This window comes from Pleurodeles waltl, chromosome 1_1, assembly GCF_031143425.1.
Source record: "Pleurodeles waltl isolate 20211129_DDA chromosome 1_1, aPleWal1.hap1.20221129, whole genome shotgun sequence".
Taxonomy (NCBI): Eukaryota; Metazoa; Chordata; class Amphibia; order Caudata; family Salamandridae; genus Pleurodeles; species Pleurodeles waltl.
The window spans coordinates 379,826,403-379,841,375 of record NC_090436.1 but is presented as its reverse complement, the minus strand read 5'-3'; positions in this window follow the sequence as shown (position 1 = coordinate 379,841,375).

Sequence of the window (14,973 nt, the reverse complement as noted above, 5' to 3'; positions counted from 1 at the left end):
GCCATGCTAGAGATGCTGCAGCAAACTGTGGTGCCAGAGAGATACTGCTCTAAATTTCACTGCTGCTTTTTCATTAGGCACTGCCCTTGCCACGTAATGAATTGCAGAGTGATTCAAATTTTCTCGTTTGTAAAAGACTTTTGTTATTGTCAATTTGGCATGCCACTACGTGAGATACCTCCAAGGTATTCCTTGGGGTGACAGTAACATGTTTACAGCATGTTTCGGATGGCTCATGTCTTAGAGATTCTTGGCAAAACAAACTGTATTCTTTCCTGCTAGTGACCCATTGTTGGAAAGTGGGTTTCTGGTAAGGGAAGATAGGTACCTACAATTAGCAATAGGCCACAATCCCCCACTAGGTCTCAATAAATTAATCCTTGCTCAACCCTTGGTAGCTTTGCCCACTAGCAGTTAGACTTAACTTAAGAGACAGGGGTGTAAAGCATTTAATATCAACAAAACAGTAAATAAGTAAAACAAAACACAAAATAAAAATCCAACAACAATTTCTAAAATAGGAAATATTTGTATCTTTAAAATGACACCAAAATTACAAAAATCGAATGTAGGGAAGCGGAAACACTAATTGTTAAAGAGGAAATGAAAAATAGCACTTAGAAGCAAATAGCACTAGAAGGGTTAAAAAAGGTCACACTAGACAGGGACAAAGTCCAGAGTTCAGGCCACTCAGGATGTAACACTGTTACATTTACTTTCAGAAGTGTTTCTTGATTCAGGAAAGTGGTCCACAGCACCAGCCAAGGGCTCAGAGGCTCTGGTTTGCCTTTTGGGGTCTGGGACTACAACTCCCACAATGCACCTCTTCCACTTATGGAGCTTTTTACAACAGTTGGTCCAAACTTTTGAATCTTCTTCCAGATCTCCTTTTAGGATCCTTGAAGTGTCCACAAACTTGATCCAAGGTGCCAGAAGCTCTGAGTTACTCCTTGGGAGTTGGGACTACAATTCCCAGCATGCACCCGGTCAGAATCCTCAAATAGCTACTGGACGCTGGTCAGCTGGGCTCTTCTTGCAGAACTTGATGCAGGTGACTCTAGTCATCTTCTTTGTAACTGTAGCTTACATGGAGCCCACTCCTGGAGTTGCAGAAGCAAGGCAAAGTCCTTTTCCTAGTTAAGCCCAAAGTGTGCAGCTGGTGCAGTCCTTGTGAGTGCAGTTCTTCAAGTGCAGGATGGGGGTCCAACAAGGCAGTCTTTCTCCAATATCCTCTTACAGCAAGGATCTGAATTGTGGGGCATCTCTGCTGTATTTATTCTTACTGCTGGATGGGCAAGAAGGGGGTGCTCCTGTCCAATGGGGTGCAGGTCACCACCCTCTGGGGTGACCACTTCCTGTGAAGTGTGGCAAAAATCAATCCCAGAAAGCAACATTCTCTAAAAATACAACATGGAGAAAATTCCTCCTTTGAGGTTAGATCTGGTGTGGCTAAGTCTCTCTAACCAGGGTTGACAGATTTCTTCACAACTTTCAATCCCAAAAGCCACTAAATACTAGACCAAACCAGGCAAATGTTACCACTTTGTTAACTTATGTGAAACCTACATTCAAAAACACTCTTCTATTTCAAGAATTATATGTTCAACACCCACATTAATCAGACTTCTTATATTTTGTACACTAAAATCCAAGTTGGCCTGTCAGGAAGATTGTCACTCATGTGATATCTCATGATGTGGAGCAAGCTGCGGAAAACGGTTCGGAGTCTGATGTTGGGGGGCCTGCAACCGTGGAAAGATGCTCTTCAGCATTAAGTTCCTTTGCATACCCCCACCAGGCCCTCCTGAGTAATGCAAAATAGGCCAACAATTTACATTTTCTCACACTTGTTCCAACGCCTCAAGAGCAATTCAAGGGTAAATGTTGGACATTTCTTTACATAAGCAAGTTACATATGTTTCAAACTTTTGGTACTCATCATAAGAAAGCAGCCCATTGCATGGGGTGCACAACTTGCTGCTTGATGTTCCTGTGAGCTCACACCTAATAAAGTTAAAGTGCATTCTGCTGGCTCACAGAAGAATCTCCTTCCCCTATTCTTTGCCAGGCAACAGTAGGGTGGATCCTTGTTCAGGAAGTGGGAAGTTAAATGGTGCCAAAGAGTTTTTATGAGTATGGCGTTGTCCTGAGTAGTAGCATCCTTCAGAGTTTGGTAGCAGTAGTTTGAGGAGCACAAAAGTGTTCTTCTGGGCCTGGCACTGCCAAAAGTAGCAGCTTCCTTCAGAGTCTGGCTGTGGCAAGTTACGGTGCACAAAAGTGTTTGTCTGGGCCTGGCACTTCCAAACGTAGCAGCATCCTTCAGATTCTGGCAGTGGCTGGTGGAGGTTTGCAAAATTGTTCTTTTGGGCCTGGAACTGCCAATAGTAGCAGTATCCTTCAGAGTCTGGCTGTGGCAGGTTGAGGTGTGCACTATTCTTCAGGCATTGCCAAAAGTACCAGCATCCGTCATAGTCTGGCAGAGGCATGTTCAGGTGTGCAAAAAAGTTATTTTGGGCCTGGCATTTCCAGAAGTAGCAGCATCCTTCAGAGACTAGCAGTGGCAGGCTGAGGTGCACAAAAGTATTCTTCTGAGCTTGGCACTGCCAGGAGTAGCAGCATCCTTCAGTCTGGCAGTGGCACGTTGAAGTGTGCAAAATTGTTAGGGCATTGACAAAGGTAGCAGCATCCTTCAGAGCCTGAGAGTGGCAGGTTGAGGTGAACAAAAGTGTTCTGGGCCTGGCACGGTCAAAAGTAGCAGCATCCTTCAGTCTGGCAGTGGCAAAAGGATAATGCAGCAACAGCAATAAGTCCTTTGGACCCATTGTGTTAAGTTACGTGCTGTGAAGGAATTTGCATTTGGAGCTGGTGTTTTGCCACATACACTGATGTGTGGTAAACTCTGTGGTCAAATTTGGTATGCGTGGTGTTCAGTGTCAGGACTGCTGTTATAGTGAACAAACATTTGGATAAGCTGCTCAGCAAGGCAGTAAGACTATTAATTGTACATACTGATGTTGAACTTTGCCTGCAGTTCTGGGGAAGGTCTGAATGTAGATGAATTGAGACCAATGCGTTTTAGTCCAAAATTTATGTTAAGTATATTTGGAAGTAGTTTTAGCCCCATTTGGTTGTGGTTCTCATTTTTAAGCAGCGTCAATTGTGATAACATTCATTTCATTTTTGCATTTTATATGGACAGGGACAAAAGTTTAATGGCACCTATGGCCAACTCCTGAAACCGATGAATCCCAGTAGCATCTATATAATTGAATGCTTCTATCCAGAAAGATTTCCTGCCTGATGAGTTACTGAATGAACATGACGTAACTATTCCCCACTGCAATTCTAAGACGTGTGTCGGGTGTGTGAAAAACGTTATGGGCAAGTCAGTAACCAGATGTTTAGGATTTGAAAGCACATTTTGGGGCTTCAAAAGTTTCAAATGCCTGATGATGGTCAGCGAATCTAGCAGGCACATCCGATATTCTGCTGCTAGAACTTTGACAAAGTCTGTGCATTGTTTGCAGCGGTAGGCAGTTTGTTTTCTTGGAGCTGCTTGCGGAAGTGAAGGCCAAAGACTACATCCTCCTGCGCAAGATAAATGGCCCTCCCCTGAAGATCTAAACTGAGCAACTGCTGCTCACTACTGGCACTGATAACACTTGGCTTTAGAATTCTTCAGAGAGTTGACCAATATAAAGTTTGCAAGTCCCGAAATATATGTAGGACTTCACCAGATTCAAGCTGAAATGTTTTGTTCACTACCTTAATTTCCTGCAACACAGGTTTGAGGGAAATAAGGTAGAGGGAATTTGTCTTGTCATTGTATATTTCTTGCAGCATTCTGGCTGCATAGCAATGTTCTACATAGGATGCATTGCAAAAGTGCAATTTTAGCACATCATACTGCTTCAGAAAATGTTTCACACAATCCGCCACAATGAACCACCGTGTTTCGCATGGCAAAATAAGTTTTAGTGGCATTCCTCCACCCAAGGTTTGATACAAAGCTGTGTAGTATGCCTGGCGCTCTGGAGAATGCACAAACCAATTGTAGGTTTCTCACACTATGAACTCCACACTGCCGGGCAAACTCTGCATTGCTTTTTTAGCAACAATGTCGAGCAAGTGGCAGATGCAATGTACAAGGTGCAAAGTAGGCTGCTTTTCTCTCAACAAACTGTATGTGGAGTGGTTTTTGGCACACATCATACTTGCGCCATCTGTACCTACACCTATTCTCAGTTTGAAGCTTGCTGTCTTTGAGAAACTCCAGAATTTGCATTTGCTATTCTTGCGCATGCCTCTTGCAGTTCTATCAACCCAAGGTAACTGCTCACAATTCTGCTACTTTTCTGACTAAAGGATTTTACACAGATGCACAGCAATTTCTTTGTGGAAAGGTCAGTGGATTTGTCAATGATCAAAGAGTAAGGTGAACTGCCCATATATCGAAGGAGCTCCCCTTTGAAATAAGGGCCTAAAAGTCCATTTATTACAAAGTGCACCTTGTCCAAGTGCATAAAGAAAGGGCGTTTCTTCGCTTAAAATTTCTCCCAGTCAGTCAATGTTTTACGAAGATGTGCTACACGCAGTTTGCACTGCAATCCTAAACTCTCTCCTTTTCTGGTCATTTCATACTTGAAGCGCTGGTGGGGCAAAAGATGCCATGGTTAGGTTAGGTGTATCCACATGTGCATAAAGTTTTGTTGTGGATACATGCAGCTTTAGATCATGGTAGTGGGCACGTAGCTGTATGTGACAGTATTTACAGCTTGCCTTTGCTTCATCTGTTTTTACGGGGGCAATCCATTTCTTTTAGTTTGAGGTCACACTCCCAATATTTCCTGGACACTTTCTTGTACTGTGCCCTCCTTCAAATTTTCAAAGTTACTTAGTTGGTAGCTCATTGGGACCTGGTAGAGGACAGTAAAAATATCTGGTCTGTGGCGACGCAAGTATCTGTAATTGGAAAAGATAATATCTATCATTGTCCCTAGTTCAATAAAATTAGCCAAATACCATATTCCTGAGTTCCAAATGTCTTTTTAGCAGTGAGTTTAACCCGTTTTTGCTCTGGTGTATGTCCTCCTGCATTGATCACTGAGAAACCCACACAAATGCCCAAAGTAAAATCAGAATTGAATCTTAAATGCATTGCACACATAACCCATTGCTCACATACTAGGTTTCTACTTTGCATTACCTAATGGGATAAACTTTGCAAGAAAGCAAAATAACCTTCAACATATCTCCACCTGCATTTTCCTTGGTAAATATTTTGTCATAGGCAGGACCCCTGGAATTGTGAGATTGAGCGGTGGCATTTTTTGCATATAGATTCGACGCATTCACCAGATATCCCATTTGCTACATAGTCTGAAGATTTTTCCAAAATGTTTCCAACTTAAATGGTTCACAATTCACTAAAACACAGACACAGGTGCAGTAGCAGACCCTTTGCAAGGTTCATATTTCTGTTGCACACTGCTAGCTTTGAATGTTAAACTGCCACCAAGGAGGTGCAAATAATACCAGACAGTGTTAACAAATGCAAAAATGACAATATGGCCCTTCATGTGATATTGGCCCTCGTTAAGACATTGGCGGTAATGACCGCCTACCGCCATGGCCGCTAAAACACCGTTGCTGCGGCTACCTTCCGTCCGCCATATTATGACCGCAGCCGGAATTCCGCCAGAAGGATGGCGGCAATCCGGCCACGGCCAAGGTGGCGGACGGCAGTAAGGTGGCGCTGCTGGCAGCAGCAGAACCACACCAGCAGACCGCCACATTCCGCATCAGGACTCATGGTATAGCCTGGCAGTGCTCCACTGGCGGACGCTTCCGCCGGCAGCAGCGCTGCATCCTGTCACCTGCCGGAGGACCCCCTGCAAGCAGGTAAGTCGGGTGCTGTGACGGGGAGGGCGGTTGAGGTTGTTGTGTGTGTGTGGGGGGGTTGTGTGTGTATGTGATTGTGTGCGTGCATCCAGGTGTGGAATGCGTATGTGCATGAATGGGTGTGAGTGTGCGTGTATGTTGCGTGGTGTGAATGCGTGTGTGCTAGAATGTATGTCAGTGTGTGTTGATCTGTGTGTGAATGAATGTATGCATGCGTGGGTGGATGTGTGTATGAGTGTGTGTATGCATGTGTATGTTGGTGCATGAATTTGCGTGTATGTCAGGGGGTTCGGGAGGGGGAAGGTAGAGAAGGGCTCTGGGGAGGGCAAAGGGGGTGGGGGAGACCCCTATCCGTGTCAGGGAAGGGATTCCCTCACACTGATAGTACCTACCGCCATGGTCTTCGTAGCAGTAAGATTGCCACGGAAACCATGGCGGTAGGTGGGGTCATTATCCCGTGGGTGGGACAGCGACGGCTGCCTGGCTGGAGACTGAAGTCTCCAGCCCGGCAGCTGCCACCGCCCTGGCGGGCTGAGTGGTACACTGGCAGTTTGGTTTGAGCCAAACCGGCAATGCCATATCCTGGGGAAACGTACCACCAGCATGTTGGCAGTACCTTTCTCCAAAATACCGCCGTCCTCCAGGGTCATAATGACCCCCATAGTCTGCTTAGCTGGTTACTGTGCCGGGCGGTTCATCTGAGATGTGTAATTGTGGTCCTGAGCTGTCATGGTTCGAGTCTTTGTGCGATGTAAAGAAGCGGTCAGACTGTATGCTCAGTAATTCTTTACCTGTGGGTCTTGAACCTCAAGTAGTCCTTAACACATTCTTTAAAAGGTTTGTGGATTATAGTGTCTAGACCTATCCTAAGCAGTCTGGGGTAACTGGGGCTAAAGCTCAACAACAGTATAAATAATTAAGTTACCCAAGCCAGTGAGAAATCTCCTGTTCACATTTCTCACATTTGACTCAATTTGCTTCTGTAACAGCACACCTTTTTCACCACCCAATTGAGAGATTTGGGTTTGAGGCAGAAGGCAGTGCATGGTTCCCACAGTTAGTGGCCATTACGCTGTTTCGACTACTTGGTCTCTCCGCATAGAGTGCATGGAGCAGTGGTGGAAAGTGCCAATTGTGATTATATATGAAAGTGTGTGATGGTGTTAAAAATTGCTGAAATATTAACAAAACCAAAGTGTTTAACAGTTGAGTAGGTGTGTTCTGTTGTGTGGTGGGGGAGCTGCTGGGCCGCTGGTCAGAGACACTAAAAGTGAGGGCCCTGGAACTCCAAGGTTATGAATAGAGTCCCACACGGTTTAGCCTCCAGCTCATAGAAAGAACTGTTCTTTAAGAGTACATTTCCCCCACACAAGTAAAAAAATATATATACAGCTACATGAATAACCGCTCATTTTTTCGGAAACGCATTTCTGAGTTTCACAGTACCCTAGTTACTACAGATCTGAGCCCTGAAACAATTTGTTATGTAATTCACACAACAAACATCATGCATAATATGGTAAATGTCTCTTTAGGGAACTACGAGGCAAGACAGTTATTGTGTAAACCATGTACGTGGCCGAGATTATTATAACACAACCTTATAGGTTTTCATACAACTGATATTCCAAAATAATTTTTGAAAGTACCTGCATAAGCAACAATAAAAAAACGAAGTTTTGGCTATATAAAATATTTGCATAAGATCACAAAATTTCAGGAGAAAAGCTGCAATTTATCCAGGCATCCTGGTTTCACTTTGCATAATTTGATATTTATTTGTGCTTTCCGTTTTTAAGTTAAGGCTTAGTTTCACCTCATTGTGGATTTTTCATCTGGCTTTGTAAAGCGCAAATTCACACCGAAGGCGTTGAAGAGCTTCACATGAACACCTGTTTGATTTCACATGGGCACATTCACTTTTACAGGCACCAGGAACACACTATGATATACTTCTAGTCACTACTAAGAAGATGCCATATCCATTTCAGAACCACTGGTTCAAACAAAGGACAAAAATAATCCCTGCATGTTTTGTGCCACTCCCACCCAAAACGCACGCATGACTCGAGCTCAGAAGCACATCAGTTCATATTTCCTTAATGACGGGGTTAGAAACAGCGCAGCTCCAGAATGATTCATCCTTACTCCGTGCAATTCGCTTTACATAGGCACTAGCTTGATAACACAAGTGCACATACATTTTCACAGGCACCATGAAATTACGTGATTCGCCCAGAATCATGGGATGGCAAGTCGATGATGAGACTTGAGCCTGGTTCTCCATGTACAAAAGTTGGCATGAACAGGCCGCCCGTAATACCACATCAAGGGAAGAGGGGGAGTGGCAGGCAGAAGCCCCTTATGGCAAAGGGAAACGGGAACAACAATTCACCCCTGTATAAACGCTCCCGATTCGGAGACAGCTGCTAGTATATCCAGACAAAGGACTACAAGTTGTAGGAGCCACATTTCAACCATACTGGTAGGCAGTATAGTTTAGGGGTGCTTGGGCTGGAGATCCACAAACTCAGAATTTAATGTAAAACACCATGGTTGGGGGTTCTCTTTAGTAATAAGAACTGAATTCCGCCTAAACTATACCTTTTTTCAACGTTAGGAAAATGAAAGAGTGGGGAAAAATCATAACGGGCTAATCAATTCCTTGCAGTTAGCATTCAGCAAATGATGATAGCTAATAGCTCATTGTTCTATACTAGAATTTTAACTTATAAACTGCAATTAACAAAAGGATCTCTCTGACAAAAGTAGAAACCAGCAAACGAAAATTAAAAAATGAAATCCGCTAGTGTGATCTGCATGGTACACTTTGTCGCCGGCACATTAAACCTCTGCACTACCTTATGATGAGTCAAAACTTCCACTAGACAAAACTCTGATCATGCGAATCAGTTCCCAAAACAAAGCTCTTTATGGCATGGGCAATAACTTAAAGGGACAATTAAAGTGTTGTCATTTCTGAGGGCTTTTTTTATATATGTAACTCAAACTCGATCTGAAGGTATTGGCGAACTTCACATGATCAGCAATGCTGCTTTAAATATAAAGTACTTGCGGTACTTACAGTGTCCTCTGACCCCTCAATGTGCAACACCTGCTGAAGTGGATAAGAACATCTCGTATTAAATAGGACTGCAATAGTGGTGCTGGCGCAGAAAGTGGAACAGTACATGTACACGCTTCCATCCTTTCACTCACCTTTGAACTGACGGCGAGGGCTGGCGCAGAGCTAACTTGAAACGAGAGCCAGAGTCCCTGGGCAAACAGACGCTGTACAATTGAAAAGGGCTGGGCCAAAGAGGAACAGCTGAGCTGACTGCAGGGCAGGCGGCAAGTCAGAGGGCCAAGAATATGCGTGGCGGCAGGTGAGTGATCCGTGGGTGGTTGTAGACTCGTCCAGGAGGTGCAGCAAGTTAAAAAAACAGAAACAGTATGTGAATTCGAAAGTCAGTTGATGTGCCAATGTCTGCTGTGCCGCAGTTAGGTGCCATGGCCTGTGCCCCCCGAAATGGCGGCTGCCTGACCTCTGAGGAGAGACAAGTGGAAATGAGGTAATTCCGCTAACGTTGTGCACCGTTGCGGTCGCCGGTCAAAGACCGCCACACAACTTCGCATTGGTTATCATTGGGCCCTATGGTTTCCAGGAGCCAATTGCAATGTACGCCGGCGGTGGCGGTATGCACTGCTGCGGACGTGACCACTATTTTCTATCTCTTCAATCACTTGCTACCTGACCTTCAACAGGAGAGGACCTATACTGCAAGTGCTGCTGTGACCTGTGTCTTGAAGCAACAACGGCTCGAGTGTTTGGAGAAAGGGCCCCCGCCTTCACTTCAGAGGAATTGGAGAGACTGGTGGATGGGGTCCTACCCCAGTATACTTCACTCTATGGTCCTCCAGACAAACAAGTGAGTACACTGTGAGCATGATGGGTGGACCATGAATGTATGGAGTGCTGTGTGTGTAAGCCTCGTGTAGGGCGGGGGCTGAGGGGTCCTGGGTAGAGTGCTGCATGTCTGGTAGTCAATGTAAATGTATAAGGGGATGGGATGGATATTGTGGGACTTGAGTGTAACAGTCTGGACGGTATTACTAATCCCTTTTTTCTATGCATATTTCCCTGCAGGTCAGCGCTCATCAGAAAAGGGGTATTTGGCGTGCAATCACCAAGGAGGTGCGGACCCTGGGGGTCTTTGACAGCCGGAGCACCCACTGCCACAGACGGTGTGAGGACCTGCGCTGCTGGGCACGGAAGATGGTGGAGGCCCAGCTGGGGCTGGCCTCCCAACTAGGAAGGGGTGCCCATCGTACCCTGACCCCCTTGATGTTCCGCATCCTGGCAGTGGCCTTATTGGAGTTCGATGGGCGCTTGAAGGCATCACAGCAGCCACAAGGGGGTGAGTACAGAATCAGATTCATTACTTTGCGCACGTTAAGGTTGTACTTGAGTGGGGGATGTGAGCTGTGGGTTCCCCTAGGCCAGGGCGAACTGGCAGGGTTAGGTCCCTTGTTGGTCAGGCTCTGAAGCACTCCAACCCCAATAGCGATAGTGGGCATCTACTACTGGGCAGGGTCCTGTTGGTTTCAGGTGTGCAGCTGATGGCGTTAGGCAATGTACCCCATGGGCTGGTGACTAGCTTTGTAACTGGTAGTGCATGGCCTAGTGCATAGGGATGTTCCCTGTGAGTTGTGTACGCCAACGGTAGTGCTGTTGCTGGCATTGACCAAGTGTATCCTCTGTCTCTCCCCCCCCCCCCTTTTTGTTTTGTCACCCTGTCCTTGTGTGCATTAGCATCATCTGGTGGAGGAGCAGAGGCACCGGCGACGGAGGGAACTGCATCCCACATGGGCCTGAAGGCAGAATCCACCAAGGGTGAGGGCACCAGTGGGACAGAGGGCGAGGGGAGCACCATGACGGAGACAGGAGGGGACACTACAGACAGCGTCTCCTTCTCCAATGGAAGCTCCCTGGCGGCGGTGGACACCTCTGTGCCCACCCCAACAACAGGTACAGCTGACACTGTCAGTACCAGCACTGCCCTCCCAGCAGCCCCTCAGCGTGTTTCCTGTGCCCGCTCACCCAGGAGGGTGGGCATCTCCTTCATCCCAGGCACCTCACGCCCTGCCCCAGTCAACCCTGCTGCCCTTAGTGAGGAGGCTATTGACCTCCTGAGATCCCTCACTGTTGGGCAGTCAACCATTCTGAATGCCATCCAGGGTGTCGAGAGGCATTTGCAACAAACAAATGCATACCTGCAGGGCATTCACTCTGGCGTGGTGGCCCAACAGAGAGCATTTGAGGCTGTGGCCTCAGCACTGATGGCAGCCATTGTCCCTGTCTCCAGCCTCCCTCCTCCAACTTCCTCTACCCAGTCCCAATGCCCTCAACCCCAATCTATCCCAAGCACACCTTCAGACCACCATTCACCCAAATCAACACACAGAAGTGGCTCAGGCAAACACAAGCACCACACATCATCCCACAGGCACTCACACAAGCACCATGCAGAAGCAGAAACACCAACATCCACTGCCTCCACTGTGTCCCTCTCATCCTCATCGTCTACCTCCCTCCCAGTAGTATCTCCACTCACACCTGCATGCACTACGTCCTCATCCACTTCCTCCATCACCAGCACGCCTATCACTACACGTCCCTCACTGGCAGTCAACCCCCCACATCCATGCACACGTCCCCTGTGTCCTCTCCCACAGTGTCTGTGACCCTTCCTCCCAAAGCACACAAACCCAAGCACACACCCACCCAACAGCCATCCACATCACAACAGCATCAAAATCATGCACCTGCACCCAAACACAACAGACTGACACCTCCTACAACCACTCCCTCTTCCTCCATTCCCAAACCTTCACCCTCTTCCTGCCCCAGTGTCCCTAAGAAGCTTTTCCTCGCCAACATTGACCTCTTCCCTACCTTCCTCCCCGTCCTTCACCTTGGGCTTGGGTGGCCCGAACCCAGCCCGGCACCTCAGCCACCAAGTCCACGTCCGCTGTGGTTTTTGCAGCTCTGAGAGGCTTTAAGGAGGCACCCGTCAGCCCAGCCAGTGTACCACCAACACCTGGCAAGGACAAGAAGGTTCCGCCACCAGGAAAGGGCAAAAAGGGGAGAGCATCCATCAATGAGAAGGAGGAACAACCAGCCAGCCAGGCCAAGTCAAAGACTCCAGCTGTCAGAAGCCTGGAGGCACCACCATCTGCCAAAAGCAGGAAGGGGCACAGAACACCAGCCAGGGCACTTCAGCCGTCCGAGGCTGCAGGGGAAGGGCTGGAGCCACCCTCCTCCACTGGCAGCACCACCACCTGCACCGCAGCCAGCAACGCCACCTGCACCATGGCCAGCACCGCCACCTGTCCCGCGGCCAGCACCGCCACCTGCCCCGCAGCCAGCACCACCACCTGCACCGCGGACAGCAGCACCGCCACCAGCAGCAGCAGCCCCAGTGGGCAGCCGTCCGAGGCTGCAGGGGAAGGGCTGGAGACTCCCCCCTCCACTGGCAGCACCGCCACCTGCACTGCGGCCACCACCGCCAGCTGCACCACGGCCAGCACTGCCACCTGCACCGTACCAAGCACCGCCTCAAGCAGCACCGCCACCAGCAGCAGCCCCAGTGGGTAGATGTCCGAGGCTGCAGGGGAAGGGCTGGAGGCTCCCCCCACCACTGGCAGCACCGCCACCTGCACTGGCACTGCAACCACTGTACAGCCGTCCCCGTTGGCAGATGGACTGTAGTCATGCATCCATGGTGTGTCCTGCATTCTGCCCACAGAAAATAGTGTGGATCTGACACCCAGGTGAGTGACTGTGACCTTGCACATCCCATGTGCTGCATCACTGGGCACCAAGCCCCCACCAGAAACAGTGGAAGAAGGCATCCACTCAACTTATCCTTGGCAGGATGAAGCACACTTTGCACCCAGCCCCCTCCAGAACCAGTGGAAGAAGGCATCCACTCTGCCTATCCTTGGCAGGATGAAGCACACTGGACACCAAGCCCCCTCCAGAACCAGTGGAAGAAGGCATCCACTCACCCTATCCTTGGCAGGATGAAGCACACTGGGAACCAAGCCCCCTCCAGAACCAGTGGAAGAAGGCATCCACTCACCCTATCCTTGGCAGGATGAAGCACCCTAGGCACAAAGCCCCCTCCAGAACCAGTGAAAACCGGCACCCACATGAGAGACTGTGGCTTTGCACTCCCCAGGACCAAGCAGTGGGCAAACCACTCACTTGAGAGACTGTGACTTTACACTCCCAGGACCAAGCAGTGGGCAAACCACCCACTTGAGAGACTGTGGCTTTGCACTCCCCAGGACCAAGCAGTGGGCAAAACACCCACTTGAGAGACTGTGGCTTTGCACTCCCCAGGACCAAGCAGTGGGCAAACTACCCACTTGAGAGACTGTGGCCTTGCACTCCCCAGGACCAAGCAGTGTGCAAACCACCCAATTGAGAGACTGTGGCTTTGCACTCCACAGGATCAAGCAGTGGGCATACCACCCACCTGAGAGACTGGAGAGACTGTGGCTTTGCACTCCCCAGGACCAAGCAGTGGGCAAACCACCCACTTGAGAGACATGCGAGACTGTGGCTTTGCACTCCCCAGCACCAAGCAGTGGGCATGGAGCCCCCTCCAGGAGCAGTGGCGTTGTACCATCTTCCGGCTGAGGTGCCCCCCTTCCATGTCCCCCTGAGGTGCCTGTGTGTTTTCTACCTGAAGCCCCTACAGTGCTCTCTCCGTATTGAGGCAGGAGTCAAGTGTGGGCTTGGCCTATGTGTTTAGGCCCAGCGGCCATGGACATTTTGAGTGGACTTTGTCCCGCCTTTTCTAAATATTGTACATTTTGTAAATACTGTTTTTGAATTATTAACGTATTTCAAACCATTTCTAATATAACACTCATTTGACTCAATTACTGTTGTCCTTGCGTTATTCCTGAGGGTTATGGGGTGTATATGCTATGTTGTTGCATGTTTTTGTGTGTATGGTGTTGGAAGTGAAGGTGGGGGTGTGGGTGTTGTGTGTTACATGTGTGTGTCACTCTTTTTTTCCTCCCCCCATCTCCTATGTGCTAGGTGCAGAACTCCCCATGGTTGTCGCCGCCGCCGTTGGTACTCCTGGTATATGAGCAGATACACCAGCATGGGGAAGACATGCAGCTCGGGCTCCATGGCGTCCTGGTTCTTCCTTGAGTGTCGAGAGGTGAGTGGTTTCCCTTCAAAGTACTGTTTCCGCCGTGCTTTTGATAGTGTTGGTACCGCCCCAGAAAAGCTGGCAGATGGGCGGGTTGTAATGGGGAGGGCGGTACATTGTCTTCCGCCTGGCTGTTGGCGGTTACAGACGCAGTGCTTGTTGCTACCGCTGTGGCGGTCGGAGTGTTAAAGTGGCTGTATCTGTTGGCGGTTTCCGCTGTGGTCATGATTCCATTTTTGTTACCGTCGGTTTGTTTGCGGTATTACCGCCGCTTTAACTTAACACCGACCGCCAGGGTAGTAATGAGGGCCATAGTGGTAATGCAACCTACATATCCGATCCAGAGTATGTGATTTTAATCAGTACAACATTAATTAGTAAGAGCAAACATGGCACTTCTTTGGCATCACAATATAATAAAATAACTCTATATAGGTTTATAGAATCAGGTTGTCAGTGTTGTTGTATGTATTGTCTACATTTCATATCTCTGTTATCTTACAGGAACCAGCATAGTCCAATGGAACTGGCACACCAAGTTCTTGTCCTTTAATATTTCTGAGGTTGAATAAGGAACATGTTTGTTTTTAAGTCTTGTTACAGAAAGCTGTTGTAAGAAATTGGTTTATTAATTGAGAGGGCTGGAAGACACACTTAAATAACAAACACAATCTTTGTCAGAGTGAACCACAAAAGTCACTAAATGGACCTATGCTAAACCCTCTTGTAGATTGGCACAAAAACAATCCATCTTAATCTAGAGGCAATGTGTAAAGTATTCATGCAAGTCATAGAGTGGAAACACAATTCCAGAAAAATTCCACATCAATTTAGAAGA